At 37.1% G+C, this 27,348-nt stretch overlaps 1 long non-coding RNA gene across 1 annotated transcript; it reads right to left on the bottom strand.

The window, feature by feature from the left end:
• Positions 1 to 464: 464 nt before the first annotated feature.
• LOC111096133 lies at positions 465 to 20,441 on the bottom strand. Its single transcript, XR_005358960.1, has 4 exons — positions 20,217 to 20,441; positions 5,701 to 5,907; positions 3,671 to 3,793; positions 465 to 530 (listed from the first exon to the last, which is right to left on the bottom strand). It is a non-coding gene; the product is annotated as an uncharacterized LOC111096133 (long non-coding RNA).
• Between the last annotated feature and the right edge of the window lie 6,907 nt (positions 20,442 to 27,348).

Raw genomic sequence — 27,348 nt, 5'->3', positions numbered from 1 at the left:
CATTGGTTGTACCCTGCTCCTGATGTCTCTGGATGGGGTTGAGGGGTTAGGTTAATGGAAGAAAAGGCCATTTCAGGATTTTGTGAACAAAGAGACTCCCAAGTGGAATTTTCTATTGTGATTCAGTCTCTTCTGCAGATTCCAGCCTTCTCTCTCAGTATTTCTCAGTGATAAAGAGATTCTCAGGCCCAGCAGAGTAGCAGAGTGGCTTCCCTGGACACTTACACCAGGAAAGAACTCCTGATAGATCACCTTTACTGGCGGTGTTGCTGTTAACTCACCTGACATTGCCACAGGTACTCCATTAGATCCAGGAGCAGAATGAACCCTCCTGAACTAAGTTCAACAGCTAGCCTGTCGTCAGGAAATGCCAGGCCTCAGAAGCCTTCTGTTGAGTGGGGGCTACACTTTAAATACCCTCATGCCAGCTTGTTCTTCCAGTTCTGAGGTCCCAAACCAGCTCACCTCCTTCTCCTTATGTTTTCAGAGTTCTCCTTTTGTTGTTTTCAATGGTTTTTCCAAGGTTTATGCTGTGCTTAGCAAAGAGCAGGGAGGTAGTATAAGTATAGATCATGTCTGAATGTGAAGTTCCTAAAATATTAATTTTCATTTTTAAGATAAATATAGATATTATTTCCCTCCACTTACCAGTAAAAAACAAAACAAAACAAAAACTAAGGTACAAAAACATGTACTATTTGTTCAAGGTCATCAAGTGACCAAATGGCAGTAGAGATACTCAGCTTGACCTGTCAGTACTTAAGGACAGATTCTTTCCACTTCTTCTCTTTCTTTGCACATGAAAATAGTGTAATAAGTACAAAAATAAAAACAAAACCAAGTTCTGAGAAACTATCCATTACCTAATATAATTTATCTGTGAAGGTTAAAAAACAACTTGTATAATTAAATGTGTTCATTAAATTGTCCGTGGCAAACGGAGAAGCAAAGAAGATAAGTATAAAACAAACACTTTCTGGGAAAAGCCAGGCAAAGGCAATGAGGACAACTGTACTGTACAGAGGATATTCTTATTAAAGAAAAGCAGCAATTTTAAAGGGCAAGTGTTGTCTTGACAAAATAACTGGCTCAGTTCTCTTGCTGGCTCCTTGGCCTCCCTGTCCAAACCTGATTTCAGAAGGACTAGCACCAAAAATCAGGGGCTCATTTGGCCTGGGAGCTTTCCAAAGAAAAAGGACAGCTGAGTTGATTTCAGACTATCTTCCCAGTTTGGAAAGAGTAAAAATGGCTAACTCATTTTCTTTATCTTTCATTGTTAGATATTTCAGATGCTGGCAGGAAAGCAGTCTGCAACTGACAACACCAGCAGTAATTACTGAGGAGACACTCTGTAAGGATATGCTTTGTTTTGTTTTGTTGTCTTCAAATACCAAAGGCAAATAATGAAGTGTTTACTAGAAGTGAAAGATCATCCCTCACTCCTTTTCATGTTGATAAATCCCAGCATAAGTAAAAAAAGATAATCCAAGCTACTGAGTAAGCATGAATGAGTTCCAAATACAGATCCCAGAGAAATGGATGGTGGGGAAGGATGTAACTGGAGGAAGACAAGAAAAAATCTGGAGCGGGTCCATGGGGAGGGGGAACACACTTTGAGATCATCCCCTTGTCATTGTGTGAGAGGGGAATCAAAAGCAACTTCATATCTCATTAGATTTTGTTTTCTTTAAATAATTACATAGAAGTATTGATTTGCAGTGTTCTGACTTGGTTGCTTCCTAGCATGAGATGGGCCTCTGCCAGTGTGACAGAAACAGCTTAGCAACTCTTTCTTTCCTAAAACTAGGACTTAATACAAATTGTTCACAAAAAGCAAATGGATCTAGTATACAGTGCTTCTGCACCAAGGCAATTATGTGTCTAGAACAACAAAAGTGGATTCTGTGAGGGGAAGAGAAGAATATCTAATATTCATTGAACATATACTGTGTTCCAAACACGGCAAATATCATATTTCCCTCAACTGACACTACTCTGCAATAGGATTATCCAATTATCTGATGAGCAAATAGCAGATCAAAAGGATTTAATAGGTTGCCTAAAGTAACATAGCTAGTAAGTGGTGGAGATGCGATTTGAATCTAGGACTTTCATTCAATATTTTTATCCATATTAAATAAAATTTTCATTTAAATTGATGAAATTATTCATTATTCACAAAATACCAATTTTTTTGTTTTACTGTAAAAATTTCAGAGCCTTTAAAATATCAATATACACTAAATATAGAAGGAGGGAAAAAATTACCAAAAAAAAAGGGGGGGAGGTTGTCCTTGGGACATTTTCCCCAGAAGCATCTGTGCTTCTAGGAATCAATCACAGAGTTCAAGGCAACAAATTTGGAAAAACTTGGTCTAGGTGGTTAGTATTACAGGAGTCTTAACCAACAATTCCAACCCACCAATTTCCTCTCTGAAAACCTTCTCATGTTTTTAGGGTGCTTTCGAGCTTTGAAAACACATGGATTTCCATCTGTTTGTTTTCATTTCACAAAATTCAGCAGAGACTAGAGTGTTTGCCTCCATTTTGGATATGAGGCAGTCATCTTGAGAAAGGTGAAATCAAGGTTACGGTGCTCGTTTTCAGGAAACCTTTTTTACTGTTTTATTTACTGTTTTATTCACACTATTATCCATGTCTCACTTGACAGCTCCGGTAGATTGGAGACAATGGGCAAGACAGGAGTCTCAGAGACTTGTGTTTGAATCATGGCTCTGCCATCCCCTACTCATTTGATTCTTAGGTCTCATATTTGTAACGTGTAGAAGTAGTAAGTACTTCCATAGTTTTGAGGACGTAGTAGAACAAAGCATGAAAAGTCAGAAGAAAGTACTAAAAGTATATTAGTACCTCCTGCCATTCTGCCTTTTTTCTTCTCAGCGTTTACCAATGGCTCCCACATGGTCCCTATCTTCGTATACCCCACCCCTAAGATATTTCAGGTCACATGGGAGGTTTATCTATTTTAGTTCACTGACTATCACACTTGGCTAAATACTAACCTGAAAAGAAGGTGGTGGTGGTAATAATTAGATGGTTATTATTTATTTTGAAGAGAACACAAAAGCAGGGGACTTAGGGAGGAGAAAGAAATAAACAAAAGGTTCCACACCCCGAGACAACATATTTAGCTAAGCTTAGTGCTGTAGTCTTTAGATGCAACTATTCAGAAATTGCAATCTATGTGTTCTCTCAGTCACTCACTCAATTCTTAGGTCTGATTCCTGTTCTCATAAGGGAGTCACTCAGTAACTACAGCAGGGTTTTATTTATACCTCATAATTTCTTCTCAGAGTTGACCAACTTTTACCCTGTATGCTTCAACAAAGAAACTGCAGATTGCATATTTTCAAATTTAATTATAATCTAAATGCCAAATGAAATATTTAGTAACCTACATATTATCTGATAGAGTTCATCTATAATAATAACAATAATAAAAATATAGTAGCTATCAATTATCAAATGCCTACTAGGTATCTCTGCTGTGCAAGGGCTTCAATAAATATATCTGTAATCCTGATGGAAATCAGGAAAAATACGTTATATTATCCCTCTTTATGCTGAGAATAAAGACAGAGTACATAAACTGAACGAAGTTATGGGGACAAACTCAGGTTGTATGACACCACAACGATGTCTTTCATACCATCCGGACCCTCCACTCTCACATATTGCACAGATCCAGCTACAATGTTTGGTGAAAATAAGGCAATGACTGCACTCAGGGCTTCTGTCTGCCTTTGTCTTAAGGTCAAGTCCACAGCTATACCTATAATAGACACAGAAACAGTTTTACTAATCTTGCTTTAAAATTTTGGATTTTTATAATTAAGTTAAATTTAATGATAAATTAAATTTTGATAAATTTACTGTTAATATTTTATAAAGCTTAGCATTTTATGTTACTAACAATTAGTTTATTGCAATGAGGAAATCTCTACTAGGATTATCACCTTGTCATTCCATGAACCTTCTCTGAGGGCTTGCTCTGTTCCTAACACTATGCTAGGCATGAGGATGTGCCCGGCCCCATTGAGCTTATAGACATTATAAAGTGTTGTAGTGTACACAAACAGGATCAAGGCACACTGACTATGCTTAGACTATAGTCTGCATGGAGAATGATACTTGGAAAGATGGTTTATAAATATTAGGCCAAAAAGATCACTTGGTAATTCTTGAAATCTCTGCATGAAAGAGTTAAAAGAAATTATGCCATTGTGGGATTTGACATCTTAAATTTCTTAAGAGGTCTGCAGCCCATAGAAGTATAGAGGACTTCGTTATGCAGACACTGTGAGCCAGTGGTGATGGCAGGGCTCCGGGTTTCTGAATGTGTGAGATCCTCTTCTGAAGTATTCCTGGGCTCAAGGAAGGGGGTGATCTTACTGGAATGGGCTCAGCTACTCAGCAGGTCCTGTGGTGTATGAGTCAGTGTGGACTGGGCAAGGAAAGGGGCCAGAGTTTGGAGACCATGATAGAGAGTGCAGATAGGACCTTATTTCTAACTTTAGAGTGCTTCAGAATTTATCATCTCGATTTGTTTTTCCTAGCTTCTATTTTCTTTTTCTTTTTTTTTTTTTTAAGGTTTTATTTATTTATTCATGAGAGGCACACAGAGAGAGGCAGAGACACGGCAGAGGGAGAAGCAGGCTCCATGCAGGGAGCCCGACGTGGGACTCCATCCTGAGACTCCAGGATCAGCCCTGGGCCGAAGGCAGGTGCTCAACCGCTGAGCCACCCAGGCGTCCTACCTAACTTCTATTTTCTACTGACCTGAAATAATGCAAATTAAGACAAAACTATTTTGTTTTGCTTCTCTTCTCTTTTCCCTTCTCAAACAGGTTTGTGAGTCTGTTTGTTTTGGCCTCCCTTTCACTTTTTATGCTAATTTTAGAACAATAAAATAGAGAAATAGATATATATATGTATCTATCAACGAAGAGACTGGACCAATATGATTTAAAGAGACAAAGAGGTGTGAAGATTTTAAGTTCTTCTTGCACCTATTTTTTTAATGAGAGGTTAAAATTACATTTAGAAAGATAAAGTATCTTGAAACTGATAATCCTGGATTGTTGATCCTCGGGCAACTCTTTTCTCCATAAGCCTCAGTTCGCTCATCTGCCAAACAGAACTGATAATTAGCACTTGCCTGAGAGGTGCTCAGTACGCACCAAAAGGCTTATTTTCCCACAGAGGGACCAAGTCAGGAAGGATGGCCATTCACTGACTAGGAGTGTACCAAGGTGTGATTTAGAGAATATGAGAATGTACCCTGAAATCCAAGGACTAGGCATTGTTCTTCAATGTCTGAAATATAAGTAAACACCAAACACTCTTTGCACTATGGAAGTGCAAATATATTTTTGATTCTGGGAACATTTTGATGTACATGAGGCATTGACTGTTATAATTTGTAACAGCAGAAAAGAAATCTTTATCTATATGGAGATTCTCCATTAAAAAGGAAAGCAAATCCATCTAGAAAGATCTGTCAGCTTGCTTAAAGCCAAAACTTAGTGGCAAAACTAAAAACAGATTGCATAACTGTACACTTTAAACCAGACTAGGAAGCATGACAGGATGGGCTCACGAGGCAGAATTATTAATAATTCTTAATAATAATCTAATAATTATTAATAACAGCAATAATAATTAATAGCTAATACTTACTGAGCATGAACAATAGACCAGATACTGTCTTAGGTGATTTATATATAAAAGCTCATTTAATATTTATAGAACTTTACAAATAGGTACTATTTTGTTCCTGTATTACTGGAAATCAAATAATCTAGAGATTCTTCTCCATTAAATTTATCTAATTGCTTCCAGATTGTAAGTTGAATATATATTGACAATTTTAAGTTAGGATGATACCTAAAAAAAAAGAAAGAAAGAAAATACTACTTTCATATGGCAATAAGAAAAGTAGTAATTATGTTTTTAACCTTTTAAAAAAATCTAATTATTTTCTGGTCAACTAATTATATGATAAACACATCTTCTATTAGCAGATCCCTAAATTTATTTATTTCTAATTACATGATAATATGCAACATTTGCTGTTAAGTTCTGTGGGTCAGGGCCAAATAGATTTCCTTAAATATAAACAGACAAAGGAGAGGAATTGGAGCACTTGCCATTTTTATTATTGAGCTCTAAAAACAATTTCAGCATGCTGAACAGAGTTCCTTTGGAAAATTAATTTTAAATGGGAAAGGCACTCTGCCTTTGGTTACATGGTTGATTATTTTTCAATATATATGGGATTGCTGCCATTCACAATAATTACCTGTCAAAGATTTCTGCCTGACTCTGTATTCTATTTTTGTCATCAAGATATACCTATTACTATTTTTAACATAATATGCCTATCTATGTATATGTATGTGAGACGTGCAATCAGGAAATATTGTATTAACTAAAAAGCTCTCTAAACAGACAAATCTATCTGTGTTAATATCAAATCATGTCACTTTTTATTTACAGAATAATAGGACAGGGATGGATGCCTGTTTCAGTAAAAAGTACATTATGCTTCAATGTGGTGACTGGTGGTGAAGATGTTAATAGGTAGCATAACAAGGGGAATTTTACATGACTCGGGAATGCATGTAACATGAGGAAAAGTTAATTTCAGCCTTGCCTCATTAATCAGATCTGCCACCAGCTAAAAATTGTCCCCTTATTGTGCTTTCTGCGGTGTGGTACTGATGAAGATCCTGACATATAAAACAGAAGTAATTGGGCTAGTGCCAGGAAGAGGGGCAAAACAGAAAGTACAGGAATGAATGTGTCTAAAGCTGACCTTTTGGAAGAATCGCCCAAGGCACCTTCAAGTGGTTCCTGTCATTGCTAATGGAGACTGTGCATTCAACACTGTTTACACAGTTCTGCATGTGATCGGCTGAGAACTGAAATGAACTACAACCGTTTTTATGTGCAAGCCTTCATAAGAACGCCTGCAAAAGAGGCAAGAGTTGGGGTCTCTGTCAAGCAAATGCCAGGGTACAGAAATGTTAGAGTATGGATTCGCTCCGCCAGCAAATGCTAGTCTGCGTACGTAGCAGCATCATTCCTCCAAAGCCTGTACAAGGACGAAACTTACAGAAGGCCAGGCTACAACTTAAAGGGGAAAAAAACTGCTGTGACAACACTGATGAAAGGGTTTACAGAGAGCACTTTTCATATGCATGATTTCAATTGTTCTTCTTCAAGATGGAGAGATAAATATTATTACTTGCAATTTATAGAGGGCTGATTTCATAGACTCTATGCTAACTCTTTATACCACACAGCTGATATTTGCATAAACATGAACCCATGTATTTTATTACAAAAATTCTACTCTTTTCAATGGATAGGTTTTGAACAATTTAATAAAGTATAGTTTTCATATAATAAAATCCCTACATTCTAAGTGTATAGTTCAATGAGTTTTGGCAAATAGATACATAATATAACCATCGCCACAATCAATATTTTGAACATTTTCATCAACTCAAAAATTTTCTCATTCTCTTTGCAAGCAATTCCCCTATAAGCCTTGGCCTCAGGCAATCCATGATCAGTTTTCTGTCCCTTGATGTGTATGCATTTCACACTGACATACGAAGAGAATTCTACAGAGGTAGTTCTTTGTAACTTCTTTTGCTCAGTATACTACTTATGGAGAGTCACCCATGCTGGTACATGTGTCATTGTTTGGTTTCCTTTTATTACTGAGGATATGTGTGTGTGTGTGTGTGTGTGTGTGTGAGCGTGTGTGTATAATTTATTTGTCTATGAACCAGTTTATGGAAATTTCAGTTGCTTCCAGTTTGAGGCTATTATGACTACTGCTATTATGCACATTCATGTAGGTGTTTGTGTGGGCATGTATTTTCATTTTTGGTGGGTACAATACTTAGAAATGCTACGACATGTATAAGGAGTGGAACTCAGATCCTTGATATTTTTTTTATCATCCTTTTAATCTAATCTTGAAAATTAAAATATAAATTTCCCAGTAAACACCACTTAAGCTGCATCTCTTGCATTTTAATAGCACCTATATTTTCTAGTGGCCCAAGTAAAATCTTTAATTCCCAAATATTCCAAATAGCAGTTTTGTTTTTCACAGATATCACTTTTTATGGACTTGTATGAATTACGCATTTGTCAAAACCCATAGATCTATACAACACAAAGTGAACCCTAATGTAAACTATGTGCTTTAGTTAAAATTCTAGATCAATATTGGCTTATCAATTGTAACAAATGGAACATACCAAATCAAAGTTATGGTTTTGATTTGCATTTCTCTAATGACCAATAATGTTGAGCATTTTTTCATTTGCTTATTGACCATTTTGTATATATTATTTAGAAATATGTCTATTCAGACAGAACATTTTCAATATTCTTTTATGTGAAGAAAATAGAAATACCAATTCTTTCCTTTAGTGTTTTTATCTATTTTTAAATTTGTATTGTTATTTAGGATGGATAAAATATGGTACTTCAAACACAAACCTCTGTTGCATAAAACTGCCATTCGTTTGTGTTCTACAAATTCAGGTACCAACACATTATATCCCATATGATTTATATCAAATCATCTATCTATCTATCTATCTATCTATCTATCTATCTACTTATCTATCTATCTTTCTATATATTTACTTTATATGATGGCTAATTGGTATATTCCTGACAGGGAAAGAGAGGTTCCATTTAGCCAGGTATTGATGATAACTGAATTTTGTACTTACTATTTTGTATTATAATGTTTTGAATAATTTGATATTTTATAGATTAGATTCTAGATTCAAAAATTTAAAGCATCCTTCTGCCCCAATGCCCACATATTTTGAGTACTATGATTCTTTTGTATTAGGATATGGCATCTATCTGTGTACCTTTGTGCTGTGATGTTAGACAAGTCAGCAAAGTCTGTTTTAGGACTACTCCTGGAAGTCCTTTCTATAATGAAAGCCCAAAACTAACTAAATTATATTCAGACATGATGGTAAATCATGTGACAGAATAGTATTTAAATATAAACTAAACATATTCTCTATTTAATTTCCCCTTAGCTGGATGATGATAGTGTTCTCCTAATACTACCTGAGTTGAGATAAAGTGTGATGCAGGACAAGTCAGAATAGGAAAACAAAACAAAAACAAAACAAACAAACAAACAAAAACAAAACACCAAAACAGTCGTTTTAATCACTCATGGTCAAAATAATTTCATTTAAAATTTTTTTGCATGATTATATGACCATGTGATGATAGTGCACAAAAATACTGACAGATATTATCTCATGATATGGACATATCCTGTGAGTCTTAGGCACTGGAAATATGTGGACAGTGAGGGAGAAATGCAATCTTTATGAAGAACTCATTAAAGACTTGTGTTTTTTTGTTTGTTTGTTTTTACATTTGCCCCTTAACAATGAACACAGTTCCTAAAACTTTATGCATGCCCAAATAAACAATTAGTTTGCTTAATTTCATATTTTAATTAAAAGAACTCAAAGATAAGGGCCCAGTGTTGGCAGATTGCCAGACAGAAGCAACACACTTCCTACTGAATCTTTTTTCTATCATCATTATCAGGGAAAAAGTGCAAAAATTTTACATTCTATTGAATACTACATGCCAACTGAACTATTAAGTATTTTTGCATGCATAGTCCTATTTTATATCCAACTTTGTGAATGTTGCTGATGTTGTTATTGCTGTTTTAATCACCATCATTACTGTTTTATTGTTTCAATCATGTAATGAAGAAAATGATGGGCAAAGAAATGAAACAATTTGTCCAATGTCACCTAGTTAGTATGCCATAGAGCAAGAATCATGAGTGCTTTTTACAAAAAGCGCATACTCAAAAGAGGGTGCAAAGAAAACTCTTTTTTTATCCTTACTTAATGTCAAAATGTAATAATTATATCAAGAAGCAAATAAACATACCTAATGTTTAAAAACAGTAATGAAAAATTCCATGGAACTACCATTCCAGTTAAGAAATCAATCATTATTGGCATCAGAGGAATCCCCTATATACTCTTAGCTAATAAGCCTCATGACTTTCCTATTAAAATAAATCCTAGAAGGTGGGCTCAGTTGGTTGAGTGTCTGCCTTTGACCCACCCCAGGAGGTCATGATCCTGGGGTCTTGTGATGGAGCCCCACAACCTGGGATCCAGCCCCACATAGGTGCTCCTTGCTCAGCAGGGAGCCTGCTTCTCCCTCTCCCTCTGCCTGACACTCCCCCTGTTTGTGCTGTTTCTCTGTCAAATAGATAAAATCTTAAAAAAAAAAAAGTAAACCTTATTATGACATTTATGCTGATCATTTTTATTTTTCTTTATAATTCAATCACTAGTAAACATTATATGGTATGAATCTATATTACCTATAAACAATATTACACATATTGATCTTAATAATATAGCTTCTCCTATTTTGAACTTAATATAAGTGGAATATTAATATATTTATCTTTTATGATTTTATGTTTTTTACCCAACATTAATTAGATTATTTTGCTATAGGTAGATTTAGTCATTTTACTGATATATGACTATACACAATTTTATATAAATACATGAAAATTTATTCATACATTCTACTGATGAACCTTCATGTCTTAGATTTTAGGTTTTAAAGGAAATGTCATGAGCCTTCATGTACATGTATTCTATCAAATACGTGCAAAAGTTTCTCTAAGGGACATTCTTCAGAATGTTGGGTCATAGGTGACCCATGACAGTAACATCTACAGTGTTACTAGATCATGCCAAACTCTTCCAAAATGGTTTTGACGCCAACTGTCTTTCTTCCTTCCTCCTTCTCTTCTTTCTTTCCTTTTTTCTTCCTTCTACAGGAAACATTTTTCCATTACAATATTTATAGCTGTGACATCTATTATTTGAGGAACTCCTCTTCTTCACAGAGTCCTCTTTATTAATCAGTGTGTCCCACTCCAAGTGGGTGGATGACAGAAACCAACACAGATCAATTAGGCTATTTTTTTCCTGTTTTTCCTTTTCTGGTTGAAAGTGAGTTGGAGCTGTTGTTTTTTCAATTGCAAGCCAAAGCACAGAAACCTACGGATATTGGCAGACTCCACTACATGGAGGAACCCTTTACAGAGACAAGAAAGTGAGCCTAACGGAAGCATAAACACGAAGAGAAAAAGAGTTGAATGAAGACAGGTTAGAATCCTCAGCTCCACTCCTTGATATTGCTTATAACCAATTTTTACTTGGTATCTAAAAGCAGTCCTTAAATAACACAGCCTACAGGAACACCCAGGAGGCCTAGTGATACTGCAGTATAAATTGCAGTAGTACTTCACTACAAAATGCAAAAAAAACTCTGAGGTGAGTCACTGGAAAGAAATGCATTCAGAGTGGAAATGTGAGTGCTTCCAGAAGGCTCCAATTAATATTCTTATGCTGATATGAGTTATATTTCTGACACTTAAATCAGAATATTTATATATATATATATATACATATTCAAATATATTGTATACAACCAGATCTAATATGTATTTCCTGAACATCTGCCACATGGTTCTTTGAGACCAAAAACATCCTCTGTGAGATTAAAACTAGGCAGGAAAATCAGAATATTTTGAGAATAATGTCTCTCCTAGAAATCTTTTGAATGATGTTCAAAAGAGACCTAAAAGTCATTTCATATTATCTCTCACAAATTACCCCAAAGAAGACTAAATACGTAGCCCATATTCCATATTATAACTAGGAGTGATTCACATAATACATGGAAGCAACAGTAATTTAGAACGATGGGTAACATTCTAGACATCAAAAACAGCCAGGATGATGTTGACAATCTGGAACACACCACCCCACCCCTGCCAAAATTATTACAATGGTGAACAAACATACACAGACATCTTATGAGAAACAGTTGGTAGAATTGAGGATGGTATCTTAGATAATATCTGGGAAGGAAGTGATTTTCTAATATCTGAAGTATGCCAAAGGAACAGTGTATAATTCAATGTGGTACACTAGAACCAGAGCATAGACGAAATAAGTGGTAAATTCTAGATCTTTATCATGGGTTATACCTGGACTACTGCAGTGTTTCCATGACCCCATCCTTAACACAGTCTTTCATGTGATTGATTCTTTTTTTTAAAGATTATATTTATTCATTTATTCATGAGAGACACAGAGAGAAGGCAGAGACACAGGCAGAGGGAGAAGCAGGATCCTCGCAAGGAGTGTGCTGTGGGACTTGATCCCAGAACTCCCGGATCACACCCTGGGCCAAAGGCAGATGCTCAACCACTGGGCTACCCAGGCGTCCCCTTTCATGTGATTCTTAAACATACAATGAACACACATAGGTCTTAAACTCTTAACATTGCATTGTTCTGCCTCGGTTTCTTCAGATGATTTTTGTAAGGACTTGATTACTACAAATACAGTTCCTATGAAAAAGCTTGACATATATTAAGTGCTCAATAAATGTTATGTCTTCTTCCTCCAACTTACTTTCTCCCTCCTCTCCTACCATTATTATTATTATTATTATTATTACTACTACTAATATCATTATTTCACTCTCCTATTTTAAACTTTTTAGCGTCCTCTAGATTCCCAGAGCCCTTACATATCATCCTTGATATATGACTTCGGACTCTTTCTCTTCAGCTAAATCTTTCTCTACTCCACTTCTCCTATTTTATATTAATTGTCCCACACCACCTGTAGTTACTATGAAATCCTTTCTTGTCCTGTACAAAGATATCTTTGTGCATGCTAAGTTGTTCCCCTATTTTAATTCTCCATTCTGCAGTGTACCAATTAACCATTATTTTTTCTATTAAATATCCAAGGACAAATGAATTCCACCAACTGTGCTAAATCTACTCCCGATAGAAAATTCTAATAGTGGATATATTGCAATGTATGGTTATTTATTGGCTTTTATGCCCTTTCTAAAAGTAGATCACAAGGTCCTAAAAGAAAAGGACAATGTCCCTTTTACCTAGCACAGTGTCTGACTCATTGATACACTCACTAAATGCAATATTTGTTGAAGTGATAAAAACTCCGTAAGGAAAAAAAAATAAAAAAATAAACTGTTTCACAAATAGAAGTTTACAACATTAGATCCCTCAACGATGAATCCCTGAGACCTTATCATCAGTTTAAAGTCAAATATTACTTCAGTCTATCCTGACAACTGATCAAGGTAATTTATCCCATTTTATTTTTTCTATTTCAGAACAGTTTCTTTCACAATACTCAGATCTCATAACTAATATATTTGTTTACTTGGCTAGGGATTGATTGCTTTGGTTTTGTTTCTGTCTGTTTGTATCATTGTAAGCTACATACAAAACAAGAAAAGTTCTTAATTATGTCCCATATTCCTTAGTGGGCTCTAGCTCATAATAGACATACAATCAACAGTTGTAGAATTTAAAATTGAATATTGATATAAAAACTTGGACATAAACTTAACTATTTGTCAATGATATCTTAGAAATTAATTCATCACTACAGGGGGTATTTGGGCTGTATGTTCCCCAACTCTAAAATTTTACTTCAGCGCAAACTAGAATCACCCCACTGAATCGCAGCACCACAGAATATGTGAGAAATACCACACTGAAATTTGTATTGCCCCAACTCAGCCAACCTTACTGCTGCCCATATACGTTTTCCTTTTGCCAATCACAGGACTCATCTGTTCTCTTTGCCATTTAGTTATTGAGCTTTTCTTGGCCAGGCATGCCACCCAGGGCCAGCCTAGGCATTAAGCTGACTGTTTGGCCTTCATTAGCTGCATCTAATCCATTCCCCAGAAAACACCCCAGGCCATAAAATGCATCTGTGTGTTGTTTTTATTAGGTCATCTGATTGAGCAGATGCTGATAGTTCTAGAAAAGGAGTATTCCCCCTGCCAACCTTAATTTGTTCTGTTTAAGGTACAGGCAGGGCTCATCAATAGTGCTATTTCTATGGTTTAACATGCCATTTCAGACCACATAATTATTTCTCTATTATAGAATCTTAAAGTATGGGGAAATTACTAAGAGTCACCTGGTAACTCTTCTTTAACACATCACTGTAGGCATGAAACTGATGTCCTCTGCTCTAGGTCAAACTATACTGTTCTCTCTGTATCTTTTCCAAATGAGGATTTCTGCAAACATGTTATTACTGGGTCACCAATGGACCAATGGACCTTCCTCTTCAAGTGATTCACCAACCACAAAACAAGCTGACTTAGGATTTTTGATAGCAAGAGATCTGTCAAACTACAAAATCAAATAATTCCAGGATTAAAAGGGGAAAAGGACTTTTTTTTTTCCCTCCAGTGCAACACCCTCATGAGGCTTAACATTTCCCAAATATGGGAGCCCGATCTCTTCTTGAATGACTCTATTAACCTCCCTCTTTTAAGGGTATTTATTTATTTATTTGGCAGAAATGTGGAGTAAGAGTGAAATCAGTGAATTGTCTGTCATAAAGCTTTCTTTTTTATATACTGAGACAAAATCTGCTTCATTTTAACTTCCACTTTACTGCTATGTCTGGCATCTAAGAATATGAGTCATATCTTTGTCTTTCAAATAATGACAAACAGGTACCTTCACCCAAAATCCTGTTAACCTCTTTTTCTACGTTTTTCCTTTATTTTTCTCTGCAGAGATGGTGATCAGACCATTCATAGCTTTATATAGACATGAAAAATACTATTTATGAGTGAGAATTCCTCTCAGTGAAATAGTAGCTATGACTAAGGACACAATGTAGATTAAAATAATGATGATTAACTTGAAGAAGCTATAGAATTATCTTTCATTAACTGAAAATTAAAACACAAGAATGCCTCTTTCATTTGCAACTGTGCCAGCCTCCTTCTCTAAAACCCACACTGATCTATAAGGATCGGGGCTTATTTTTCACTCCATTTCCCCTTTCCAGAGTTTATCAGAAATAGGCAAGAGGTGGCTGACATTCAAAGGGATGCCAAGGGAGCAGCAGGGAGAGAAGAAAAGGAGCCAACCCAGATGCACCTCCTATTTCATCCTCACAGAGAGGGTCAATGGCCCCAGATCCTCTAACCAGCTGGCTTTTTCTAGAGGATAAAATGTTCCCCAGGATTTAGGCCTTTGCAGAGCTGCATTAGTTATTTGAGGCCACTAAGTCTTGCACTGTGTTAGTGCTTTGTTAATTGGTATCCTAGTGGCTTGAAAAAGTCATATAAATCCAGTGAAATCTGTGTGCAGTCAGCTCATCTAGAAAAAAAAAAAATTCAATGTGCTCAAAGCCCTGGAGGATCGATAGGAGTTATCTGGGAAGAGATTTCATTGTATTTATATTACACACCTTGCCTCGTTCAAGCTGTTGTCTGGTTTTCTTGATCTGACATGTGGGACTGAGGACAAAGCCAAGGTCAAAAACCACAAGGTAAGCTGCAGGCCGGAGGCATTTTGCATCCCCGCGACTCGGATGCCCAAACCTCAGAAAGACTCTCAGATGCTTCTGAGTCACTGACTCAATCCCAATACTATTTAGCAAGAGAAAGTGCTATTTTTATCAAGGTTGTATGGCAGCGCATCTAGCAAGAGACATACTCTCTTTATATGACATGGCCTTTCTTTTGTCGTGTTAGACTGCATTATGATTCTCAACAATCAGGTCAGATCAATTCATACTAGTTCTCAATTTCCTATCCAAACTCGTCTAGGACGTGATTGACAAGACTGTGGGAAGGAGCAAAATAAGAAGTGAAAGAAGTGGCGTTGGTAAAGAAGTCTCTTGACGTCTTAAATCCTACACATGAAAATGGGTAGTAATAAAATGTAAGAATCAAGTGGGCAGAATGGGAGAGAAAACAGACATTGGCCTCAAACTGGCAGAGTCTTTAATGACATTTAAGTTTTCGGGTTGTTTAATTAGTGGTCATTTTTTCCTGCTGGTAAATGCTTTTTGTTGTGTTGCCAAGGACAGCTGGATGTCTATTTAAGCAAACACAAAAGATCAGTGATAACATTTAAGTAAGGTTAAGGTATATTTTCATTTTACTTCAAAAACCCTATTTTCTTCCATTTTGTCCTGCTCTAGGCCCTGCAGTGACCTCCATTCACAATGGCTGCACTGTCGGTACAGCAGTCACAAGCCAGGTGTCGTTAATAAGCACTAGAAATGTAGTTAGTAAGAATGGAAACTGAATTTAGCACATGAATCCAGATGAGTGGCAAGTATAAAAAGCATACCAGATGTCAAAGACTTAGTATGACAAAAAATATAAATATTATACTAATAATGTTTTATATAGATCACAAGCCGAAAGACAACATATTGGATATACTAATTTAAGAAAAATAAATGAATTTTACTTATTTCTTTTTGCTTTCTAAATGTGGTCACCAGAAATTTAAAAATTAAATATGTGACTTGCATTCTGTTTCTCTTGTATGGTGCTGCTGCTCTAAAGCATTAAGTCTGGGATCCTTGGGTGGCTCAGGGGTTTAGCTCCTGCCTTTGGTCCAGGGTGTGATCCTGGAGTCCCAGGATCGAGTCTCACGTCAGGCTCCCTGCATGGAGCCTGCTTCTCCCTCTGCCTGGGTCTCTGCCCATCTCTCTCTCTCTCTCTATGTCTACCATGAATAAATAAATAAATAAATAAATAAATAAATAAATAAATAAATAAATAAAATCTTTAAAAAAAATAAAGTACTAATTCTGAACTTTCATCTGACTTTTTAAAGTTGTCTAAAACCAGGTACACACTTAACCTATCATTTATTCACTTATTTATTCATAAAATGCTTATATGAGCATCTATTACATTCCAGACCTTAGGACAGTTTCTAAAGTTCAGAGAAGTATAGCCTGGAGGTGTTAATTTTAGACTCATCAGTTTATATAATTGTGGTGATGACTCACAGTACCCAAGGGGAGTGAATAGCAAACAGGGAAGATAAATTGTAATTCAAAACTGTAGAAGATACTGTGAAACTATTGAAGACAAGGGGAAAGAGGAGTCTCTGAAAGAAAAGGAGAAGGAACAGTAAGAACTACAGGATGAGAACAAAGGGAGAGCTAAGCCAAATCTAGATGCTAGGATACTCAACAATTAGGGAAAAGAACCAGTAAGTTTACAGAGCATAGAATGTTCTGTGGTCTCAACTGATATTTTGCTTAAAATCCATAGTGATGGGCAGCCCGGGTGGCTCAGTGGTTTAGCGCCGCCTGCAGCCCAGGGCCTGATCCTGGAGACCTGGGATCGAGTCCCAGGTCGGGCTCCCTGCATGGAGCCTGCTTCTCCCTCTGCCTGTGTCTCTGCCTCTCTCTCTCTCTCTCTCTGAATAAATAAATAAATAAATAAATAAATAAATAAATAAATAAATAAACTAAAAAAAAAAAAAGAATTAAAAAAAATCCATAGTGATGATGTCATGGAGGAAAAAAATCAGATTATTTGGAGAAATCGGATTTAACGAGCTTTCCAGAGCACATTCTTTAGTTGTACCAATGTCTGAGACATACAGAGACTAACAGGCATCATCTCTAATGTTTTCTGTTCAGCCACGAAGATAAATTAGCACTGAAGCCATTATCGCTAGCCTGGGCATAGGATAGCTAGCTCCTCGGATGAGTGTCATTGGACAGTTGGAGGAACAATCCCCACTGGGAATCCAGAGGAAGTACTTCTGGGTACAAATGATGCAGGACTTGAAGAAAGACTATGATTTCATCAGGTTGAGAGGAAAGCACAAAAGTCCTCCAATTTATGGGGTACGTGGATACAGGTGGATTTGAACTGAAAGCTGCTAACAAATCCGGTACCAGGTCCTGAACGTCCTGCCAACGATTTTGGTCCTGACTTGGACAGAGTATGATGAAGAACCTAATAGGAGAGAAAAATGAAACCTAAAAAGTATTGCAGTAACGTTCAGCTACTAAGACTTCCTCCTGGCACTGCAAGTACCACTGCAAACATTCAAGATTCAGAGTCAACTGTCAGAGGGGAAATAAGAATAAAATAGTGTGAAAGTTGGGTGAAGGCGCAGAATCTGCTTAACTAAATGAATGTCCTTGGCTGAAGGAAAATAAAAGCTAGTTATTAGAGACAGACTTTTTACTGGGAACACAGGCTGTTCCTGGAAGGAATAACTTGGAAAATCTGAATAGGAAACCCCTCCCTTAAGCCTCGGCTCAGCACAATGAAGACTGATTTACCAACCTGCACATAGAAGCTTGGAGAAAAGAAGTAGCCGTTTCGGAGCTCTTAATGGGGATGCAGAGGCTGTGACTGTTAGGAAGTGTCAAAAGCACTGGTTGGCAGCTTAGATAAACAAGAATTAGAGCCACCACAAATAACGGGAGGGAACTGATGTTTGTTAGTAGTCTGGGAGAGGTGAAATCCATAGAAAATGCAAGTCTCAACACTGATTCTTTAAGGCAGTTTAGCAGTAACCTCAGTCCTAAAAATGGGGTCCAGAGGGTAGGGTCACCAGTATTTCCTGAGCTCCTCTGCTGTGCCTGGCCATGTCAAGGAGGCTAACTCATTTAATCCTTTGAAGTAGATTAAAGCATTCCGCAGATCAGAAAACTTACTGTCAGAGCCATATACACAGGAAGAATTTGGACCTAATCCTGAAATAGTTCCCAAGTCCTTACACCAGGAGTATGTCAATTGTCAATGCCAATTTGTTGTATTTTCTTTTTCCTAATGAAGAGCTAGAGGGAAGGATGGATATATTTATAATTTATTAAGCACCAACTGTATGCAAGCTACAAGTACTAGTTTCCCTAATATATATCATTTGCTTAATATACCACAATAACTTCATTTGATATAAAATGTTGCCTGCCCTACCTCATCCCTCTATCTAATGTATGAATGTATTCAAAGATGATTGAGGCAATTAGGCCTCTTCTCAGTCTTCTTTGGCTGTTTTGTCATTAGATCAGACTAGGAAGCAGATGAATATTCTTTACACATAGGTTTCCACTAGTCCATATGAGAATCAGCTACTTTCTAAAGTAGCTCTAGTGCTAAGAACCTCCCCCCAGAGATTATCGTTTGACTGGCCTCCACTGGGGAGGACACAGTCATATTATTCAAAATCTCCCTCATTGGAAAGCCAGCATAACTTGATAATACTTGAGTTACTCTTTTACAAAAAGTGGTGGTGGTCAAAATCACATGAATGGTGGGAACATTCATCCTCATTTAGAAGTAGAAAGTGTTGTCTTCAGAACAAAGAAACAGTTGCTCTGTCCAGAGTGGTCTCTTGCCATGAATTTTAAGAACCTGAGCACTACTCAGGGAAGAGACTTGACTGGATATTTCTGAATTATTTACACCACGTGGGACTACCCTCTTCAAAGCCTGAGGAGTCTGAGCAGAGTACACCCTCTATTATAATTTGGTTTTGTTTTTTAGAGAAGGCTGGAAATAGTAAGGCTTAGGTGAATAAGGAAAGGTGGAGAGTTGGGTTTTTTTCTTTCTTATCTATGAGAAGTGGGCTTTCCTTGGGAAGGGGAGAGAAATGGTCATAGCTAGGAGTGCATGGAGGAAATGGTAAAGGAGGGTTAGGAAGTCACAGAGAATGAGAGGATGGGGGAGGGTCCATATGGATAAGCTCCAGAATTCGTAAACCATGAAGTATGTACTCTGGCCTCCCCCCATTTTGGGTGACGCAAGAGGTGAGTTAGATTCAAGAGCTCCCAGATGCTTCTTTGCCCTCCCCCACACACTTTTTCTTTTAATGATTTTAGCATGCTACATGTATTTTGAGTCGAAGAACATGTAAATCTCTATTTGGGAACAATGCATATTTAGTGTCTCTACACCAAACAAGAAAATTCGTGGAAGTGCTCCTGATGAACTTCCTGGTCATTGAGTCTGACCCTATCTCTTCCTTCCTACCCGTGGATGTCAAGGTAAAACAAAGCTGCAAGGCCTGTTTCCCCGTCCTCCCTGGAAAGCACACCAGTGCCAAAGCTACCAAGTAGACTGTAGTATCCCCATCTATAGAGGCTCAGGAGTGGTCGGACAGTTTGCACTAAGCAGCGGAGCCTGGAGTCAAACCCAAGTCAGCCCAAGGTCTGACATCTTGCTAAGATCACACTCTAAACTTTCTTAAAACACACACATGCACACACAGTCAACTTTTTTCTTACCATCATTTTCTTCTGAGGCGAGAGAGAGGGTAGGCTTTGTTAATTATAGCATTTCTCCTTTTTTGTCTGAAACCTCTTCCTCCAGGCGTACACAAAATGAAATACTGAGGTGAGGGAAAAAGTAGACTCTGAACAGGGCGAGCAAACCCTACAGTATTATTTTCTACGGAGTTTAGAGGAGAAAGAAGCAGTAAGATGTTTGCCTTCTTGCCACCAGAGTATTTCATGGAGATTGTAGAACCTCTCTTTGTTTCTATTGTTCTTTGCACCCCTAGTGGTTCTCTAACTTCAACAGCCTTAAGAGTAACCTAGAGGACTGGAAGAAACACAGGTTGTTGGCCCCACCCTGGAATTTCTGATTCAGGAAGTCGGGTGGGGTCTGAGAAACTTGCTTTTCCAAAAAGTTCCCAGCTGCTTAGAGACCAGCTTTGAGCACCTCTGCTGCTCTGGGGCTCACTGGTGGGTTCTCAAATTTGGTTTAATTTTAGCACGACCTGGCTATATTAAATTATATAGATAGGCAGATAGAATTCAACTCCGTGACGTTCTCAGAAGAATCCCATTAATTAGAGTCCAGTCATGCTTGCAATTAGTTAAATTACTGTATCTTTTTCTGTTTTAATTTTTCTGGCTTTTATACCATTTAATGATACCACCAAATGGTACTTTTTGATAATACTCTTAGTTTTAATGGCATTTTCTTGCCATGGTAGAAAAAAGCAGGTCTCTGGAATCAAACAGGCTTGGATACAATCCCCAGATCTCTCACGTACATGTGTATGTACTGATGATAGCATCATTACTTTAATTCCATAATGATTACATGCCCCTTTCACATAGGGTCTAAGATGTGTCTAAGTTTACTATTATTGCTTAAAATGGCACATCAATAGTGTTGTATTTTACTCATGAGTTCCAAAAATCTTTTTGTTTTCTGACACAAAATTGACAATTTTTTTATGGTATATCAGAGCCTAGAATTGGGGAATATGTTGTTTGTGAAACATGAAATAAAATGAGTCTTTAAAAATGATGATTAACTGCAATGTTAACAATGATGAAAGGATGCAGTTTACAAGATGTTGGAGAACTCATTCCTGTGCTGATGGTTTCAACAAAAAGTGGGAAATGAAGAAGAATTTTAATCTGAATTTCAGACCCGTGTGTGCTTTGAGCAAAGAAGTCAATATTATCCTCATTTGAATTCGGTGGAAATAGGGCTTCTAGAAGCTTACATTACAGAGATAGACCCAGGGATGTGCCATGTGTCATGCACTAGCCCTGCTTCTAGCCAAGGGCAAAAGTAGTGGCGCCTGTTCATGTGCAAGTCAGTCAATGTTGGAATGAAATCTACTACAAGTTAGGGCAAACGGGAGCGGGAGCGAACTCTCCACGATCACATGGGCCCACTGCCAGAGTCAGGAAGGTAATACGTTCGTTATCCCTGCCAAGCAGGGGTGCTGGGCCAAGCAGGTGGCCTGACCTGCTTTGTGAGGAGAAAAAGCCACCTTTCCCATTCAGCAGGGGGCTCAAGTTTCACAGAAGCCCTAGAAAGTTCTCTTAAAGCAGCTCTGATATAATGAAAATGCTACTTTTACAGACTGAATGCCACAAAATTGCCTTAAAATGATTTGGTGAGGACAACCTGGATCTGGGGCTCTCCAGCGAGCAGGATTCTGATGAGAAGTTGCCATGTGCTCTACACGCCTGATCTCACTTAATCCTCACAGCTACCTACTATAATCATGCACAGCTTAAATGTACTATTTTATTTTATATAATCATTTTGTATAGGAGAACTCAGGCTTTAGGAGGGATAGTAACTTGTATAGATTTATACAAGCTAGTGAGGAGTGCAGCAGGGATTCAAACTCAAGACTGTCTGATGGCAGAGGCTTTTTCTTACCCACTCTATTGGTGTTTGGCAAACTCAGGGTCATCTGAATTTGACCTGTGTCATAACTGAATTATGCATATTTCCCCCCATTTTTAGTTTAAATGAATTTTGTCTTTTCCTAAAGCAATCTTACCCATTACCTAAACCTAAAACAAAGTAAAACAAATAAAAAACAAAAATCCAAGTGATCTGCTTTATTTCTAAGTTACTATTATGAAACATCAGTGAAAATTGACACTGCAGGTAACCTCTCAAGGAATTTACAGTTCTTCACTGCTGTTTATCATGCATATTCCTTCTTCCTTCTCTTTTTTCATCTCTCAATCCCTCCCCCCTTCCTCCCTTCCTTCCTCTTTCTTCCCAGATTCCTCTGGAATCCAGCTAGTTCGGCCTTGTTACTCCTCCTACCATTTTCACATGCTTTTCTCAGGTTCTTCCTCCAATGCTCAGTTGCAAATTAGGTCACCACCTCCCTTGATCTTAACTTCATAGCCTCTGGTTTCCTAAGATTTTCTTTAAAGAAATAGAATGGATTGTGGGAAAGAAAAGCAGTCATACAGAATGACGATGATTGATAAAATTATAGAGCCCTTACTATGTGCTAGGCTGCGGGGTAATTGCTTATCATATTTTGACTCTTTTAAACCTCACTACAACTTTATGCAATAAGAACAGTACCATGCAGTCTTATAGATGGGGAAATGGAAACTGAGAAAGGTTGTCTTTTGCCTAAGGTTACCAGCTGGAAACTGTAAAGCCACGGTGTGGAACCAGAGACTTATTCAAGAGCTCAGACTTTTAACCTCTTGCTTCTGAACTTGGTGATTTTAAAAAGTTTTCCTTGGTGAATTCCTCTCTAGAGTTTTTTTTTTTTTTTTTTTTTTTTTTTTTTTGCTAAATTCTTTAGATTTTCCTGAAACCTCTCCAAAATGTTCCAGAAGAAAATCCTAGCCTATTGTTAAACTTGTTCTTACTTTTGAAAGAATTCATGAATGTCCCAACACATGTCAAACATCATTTTGAAATCCTACCAAGATACTATGACTATAAATCAGAGTTCCTGACTCATGGCATTGGCAGAAAACCAACTTGTGTAAGAAGATCAATTTTGACTAATTCTACCTTTAAAAAATAAATAAAAATAATACAACCAACAAATCTGTTATGTTCTGAGAGAAAGGCTGGTAAACTGGGATCATTGTGTCTTTGGAATTAGGAAGGATTTCAGTTAGCATCTGGCAATTACTGAGCTGCAGGACATAACAGTGCTCAGCTTCAGTGCCTTGTCTAAAAATGGGATTAAGGGTCCCAGAGGGATTTGGGAATAAAGAGTTGCATGAAAGTTCCATTCAGTACTTTGGCATGGAGAAGGGGATCAGTGCTACCTCACCCCTGTCTCCCCCCTTCACTACCATAGCCAGCAACTCTGGAGTACATATTCTTAAACCCTTTCAAGGCTCAAATGAAAAACTACTAAGTTCCTGGGGCATTTAATTTTCCCTCAGACAGAGGTTTCATCTTTAAATTTGAAAATACTCATAGCAACTTCCTTTTGTCAAATCCTCATTCCATAAATTCTGGATCAAGAAATGTCAGTTTCAATTATGATACAGTTCATCAAAGCAATCCAGTCCTTTATTAGGAAGTTGAGAGTTATTAAGGAAGATTACATTCATAAAATCCAACAATATTGTATATGTTTCCTCTCTGCACTTCTCTGTATCTCTTTCATCCCCTTATAGTATCCTCGGTCTATCTCACTTTCTCATTCTCCCATTTCCTGGTCTTCTATGTCCTTCAGTGTAGCCCCGTTTTCCTTTTATTTTCTATATCCTCTAAGCAATCTACTTCCTTTTCTTCATTCTCCTACTCTTTCTCATTTCCTTCCTCAGAAATGCATCTGGCAGACAGAGGACGGGCTAACCCATCAACCATGATACAACGGCCATATTTTCTTAAGTAGATGTGTTAAGGGATAAAAATAATTTACATATTATATTTGTTAAGGTATGTATTTCAGTTACGTTTATTTTTGCCTCATGCTATCTGGCCTTTCATTTTATGAGCTTTTGAGGACATTTCCTTAACTACATCTCTAAGTCTGACAACACTGGATCCAGATAAGCTAATCATTTATTCCCCCAATCCTTCATTTTCATTTTAGAGGCCTGGTTTGCTTTCTCAGTTGACCATCACAACCTTAACCAAGATGGTGGAGGAGATTATAACCATATCCCAGCCTACTGCTATTTGGATCAGAGGCAAACCTCCCTTCCATGGAGACTCTATAGTATGTTCTTCCTCCCAGGTGTTTGAAATCCATCATTATCTTGTTCAGTCAAGCTCTGTTTTGAAATCAGAGTCAATGGGTAGTCAGGCCTGGGGTATATTTGGTCATGTGTTTGCAGAAGCAGAAAAGCAGAGAAAATTGATTGTGGAAAGAGGAGGGAAAAAAAGAGAAAGGAAAAGAGAAAGAAAATCAGAGATAATCTAGAGATTATGGTGTCCTCAAAAGAGGAGAGAAACCTTTAATCCAATAGCATTTTTACTCCTTGGTTCCAGGCTCACAGGAAACCCAAATGACTTTTCTGAACGTGGGTTCGATAAAAAGTCTCTTTAAGTTGCTCTGCAAAGGTTATGTCCCTTATTTCAGGCAATTTCTGAAAATAAAAAAAAAAAAAAAGGTATGAGACATGGAGATGACAAACCATAGATTTGGTTCACATAAACCGATAGATTTGGTTCACAGAGTCTATCCTTGAAGAATCATGTTAGAAAAATATAATGCCATTTTATCAAAGGCTGCTTTGATGCACTGGCAGTAGGCTTGGTGAAATATTTAGACTCTTATGTCAGCAATTCTTAAACTAAAACTAAATTGGAGTCTTCAGTAATTCAGTAACCAGACTTTGAGATCTCCATCCATAAATGACAAAATTGGAAAATAGATGAGAATTTGAGAGGGGAGGAAATACTTTGCATGTGTGATTTGGACGCAGACCAGGCTAGGTATAAGTTTCAGCTCCAACATTTACTAATTAAGATTCTGGGAAAGTTGTTTAATGGTTCGAAGTCACAGTTTCCTTTTCTATAAAACTTATAGAATAATTATCTTTCAGGTGAGGATTATGAAAGAAAATAAATAAAAGAGTAGACAGAAAGAAGAAGAAAGGAAAAATAGCACAAGGGGGGAAGGCTGTGGTGCAAGAAAGGAATGAGAAACGTTCTATTTGAATTGCTACGAGTCGGCTCTCTCTGAAGCACTTACAGACTGATGTGTACACGTAAAAGCATTTAATCCATGTAACTTGAAGGGGTAGGAATGATTCATAAATATCACCATTCTGTCTACACAGTTTCTTAGAAATGCTATTTTATTCCTTCACTAGTTGTTTTATTTTTTTTTATAAGAGTTGTGAGGTTTGTTTTTGTTTTTAATTTACTATTAGTGTTGTAGAAAGAGATCATTATGGTCAGTATGGTCATCATGGCTGGTCAAGATTCACCAACCCTATTTTAAATGTTTTGGATACTCTGAGCTATATTTCAAACACAGAAAATATCTAATTTGCTGTTATGTTTTAGAGACATTGCACTAATTTAGCCATTCATTCAACAAGTTCATTAAATACCTACTAACTGGTTTACAATTCAATTTTTTAAAATATATTTCCTATAGATTTCTAGGTAATAGAAGCCCATAGAAATTCCTTATTTCTATCTTACTCCTTACATGAATATATGTTTTATACAACAGAAATCTCAAGACTATGCTAGGAGCTAAAAATCTCTGAGGAAAAGTTATGTATTAATATACGATGGATGCACCTCTGTGACTTATCTTCAGTCCCATTATTAGATTGCAATAACATACCAACTTCTCCCATTTAATTATTTTTCTATTCTTTATATTAGAGGAAAGTAACTTAACCTTCAATTTTTAAAAATATATATAAAAATTTGAATTGTTCTGAATTAGGAATCCAAATTTCAGTATATAGCCTAATCCTGAAATTCATGAAAAAGGTCTTAAATCATTTAAATCTGAGGTGATGTGAAGGCAATACGGGAAAGCCATAATTGTGCATGTGTTGGCATAAGCAGAAAAAGCAGAGGTACTTGTGGAAAGAGAAGGGAGAGAGAGAAAGAGCACGTGTCTTAAATGAGAAAAAAATGATGTGATCTAGACCATACGCTCATTATGTCTAGAAATTATAATTTAACCCTGTTGATTTTCAGGGTGGGGGTGTTTAATCCATAAAATGGCAGTAATAACACCTATTTCATTGTATTTATCTGGAATGATACTATGTATGTGCAAAGCAAGAAGATAAAAGGTTTGTGTTATTAAATCCTGAAGTTTTATTTCGTTCTCATTATTATTATGGTTTATTGATAGTGATAGATTGTTCAGGTTGTTTATCCTATTTCATTTTCATGCTAAACGCATCTGTTATCACACTGAGTTTTTATTAAAGAAAGAAAAAAACTATTAAAAGAGTTATGTGACCTTTAAAATGTTCCAGGGAGTTTCCATTACCTTTATCCTCCCCCTCCTCCTCCTCTATGCTCATTATCATAGTAGGAGTGTGATAATGATTTTTATAGTTTGCCTTCTAAAGGAAATCATAAATGCAGGGAAGATGGAGTTGTTTGGTAATGGGCGAGTCAGGATTTTGCCTTATCCACACGTGCACAGCGTTGCCAAAGTTCCCTATCAGTGTAGACTGCGCGTTTGAGAAGTGTGATATTGATTGCGTACTGCAGGAGCCAGCTTAGCAGGCTGCATCCTCGGGAGAATTGCCTAGCGTGGAGGCACAGGATGGATGACTGACAGCCAGCACCCAGTCTCCCTTTCTGACAAAGCTTTCACTTGTGATTAATGCTCCATCTCCTCTCCTGTTAGCAGCTGCCACTTTTCAGCCTAATGCCCAACTGCCAATCAGGTTCCAGTTATTTTTAATTAAGACCACTCACGAATTTCCCTCACGTAACTTGAATGGAAAGAAGGGGAATCCTCTTATTCATAATCAAATTTCATGTGTAAATTGCCTTAATCACACTTGTCTGGCAGTCCTCTAACGTGCTACAGGAAGCGGCACTTTGCCTGTTCAGTCATGCATGGACCCCACACCTTACCTCTCAGATCCACAGCCACAATTATCTGTTTTTATTTGTATCTCATTAAATCTGAAATGTGATTCGTGATTAGAAATTGTTCCCAAATTTAGTCCT

This window comes from Canis lupus, chromosome 5 (assembly GCF_011100685.1).
Source record: "Canis lupus familiaris isolate Mischka breed German Shepherd chromosome 5, alternate assembly UU_Cfam_GSD_1.0, whole genome shotgun sequence".
NCBI classification, from domain to species: domain Eukaryota; kingdom Metazoa; phylum Chordata; class Mammalia; order Carnivora; family Canidae; genus Canis; species Canis lupus.
Note: the sequence above shows the minus strand (reverse complement) of the source record. Positions and strands in the feature narration are given on the sequence as shown.